This window comes from Equus quagga, chromosome 11 (genome assembly GCF_021613505.1).
Source record: "Equus quagga isolate Etosha38 chromosome 11, UCLA_HA_Equagga_1.0, whole genome shotgun sequence".
Classification (NCBI taxonomy): domain Eukaryota; kingdom Metazoa; phylum Chordata; class Mammalia; order Perissodactyla; family Equidae; genus Equus; species Equus quagga.
In genome coordinates, this window is record NC_060277.1 from 66,334,249 (window position 1) to 66,336,190 (window position 1,942).

Here is a 1,942-nt window from a genome sequence, read left to right on the forward strand (position 1 = left end):
AATGACCAAAACCCAGTGATTCGTGTGTGTGTACTACACATTCATGATAAAATTGTCTATGTACGTAAGCATATGTATTAAAGCTATTTTTCAAGGCAAATACTAAGACCAACTCATTGCAAACAAAAATAAATAAACCTCGAGAAGAAAATAAAAATTAGCTATAAACCCATCCCCTCCCCCATATACCACAATAAACATTGTATAGACTCATCCGTCCTTTTTTTCTATGGTTCTGTGTGTATTTTGTTTTACACAAAATCAGGATCATAAGGTTCATATTGTTTTGAGATCTATGTTTCTTTATCAGCTTTTCTCATCTATCTGTTCTCTCTCCCCAAACTGCCCCATCCTTCAAGCGTCTATGAAAGCTCCCTTTGGAAGCCCCCAACAGAAAGTGGTTGACCACTCTGATTAGTCCTCACCAGCTTTTGCCCCTTCATTGAAGCACGTTTAGGTCTACCTGGTATGAGAGTTTCTCATGTGCTCCTCACCTCTCCCGTTAAAGTGGGGAGCTTCTTGGGGGCAGGAACTCTGCCTCTTTCATAAGTATCCTCATGGTGCCTAGAATGCACACTATAGGCACTTTATAAGTATCACTGTAGAAAGGAATATAGGCTTCCTGCCTCTCTTGTGAGTGATCTCAAGACAGTACAGGTGAAGGAACAGTCTAGGAGGTAGATGCTTGGGTGCTGGACAGAAGAGGTCAAAGCTAGGGAGCGGCCCCCAAGGCCTGGGTAACCCCTGGTTCACCCAAATCCACCTCCACCCGCTTCCCAGGGCTCTTCCAAATGCTCAAAAAGGAATAACCTGCACGCAGGGCTCCATTTATGATATATATTTATATATATAATTGCTCTCATTTTATTGTACTTTATCCTCTTTTTACAGTAGATCTGACACAGGCATTAAATAACTGCAGAGAGAGACCACCGGGGTGAGGGGAGTGCAGGGACACAGGGGACCTGAAGGGAAGAGACTCAGATCCAGCAGAGAAAAAAGGGAAGGGTCCATCTGTGGGGGGTGGGGTGTGGAGGCTGCAGCATCAAAAAAGAGATGGGAGAGATGAAAGAGTGAGGAAGAGAAGGGACACCGGAGCAGAAAGAGTTAAAATGCCTCTATAACTCAAGAACCCAGGAGGTCACTCATGTAACATTCTATGGGCACTATGGGGTTGTTTAAAAAGGCAAAGGGATCTGAAGGAGCCAAGAAACTCAGAGGCTAGATTGAGGGGTATTTGCAACTTTCAGGCTGACATGCGGAGGAAAGAGGAGTTAGTGATTAGTTGATAACTTGCTAAGAGAAGCCAGAGAGAGGATGGTGGGGACAGATGTGGGCGCAGGGGAAGGAGGTGGAATAGTCCCATAGCCAGCTGAGGTTTCTAAGGTGGCCACTGGGGAGCTAGCCAAAATGGCTGCCCCTCCCCCAGGGCTCCTAGGAAGTGGAATTTGAAGGATATTCTGGGAAAGCCAACAAAGGGAAGGGAGCCATCGGCAAAAACAAAGTGGATACTCAGTCTAGGTCAACTCCACTCCCCTGAGGAGTGCTTATTTGGGTGACAGGAGGGACCAGGAAGACAATTTTGAAGAACTGACACAGACTTCTCTTCCAGACCCTCATTCCCAGCTCACACAATCACCACAGAGTGAGAAGCTGAATGTGCCAAGAAATAGGGAAAAGGCCACAGAGCCACCTTGTCCTCAATTACGAACGAGCGAATAGGGATGGAAAGGAGGTGGGGACAGACCTGCCAGGGGAGCCAGGTAAGTCAAAAGCCACCAAGACAGCAACTGTAGACGAGGCTGCACTTGGGAACAGAAGAGTGGATGCCACATTCGTCTCTGGAAGCTAAGGGGTGAAATGAGATGTGTGTAGGTGGGTGGGTGTGAAGGTGAGTGAGTGTGAGGGTGGGTGAGTATGAAGGTGGGTGAGTGTGAAGGTG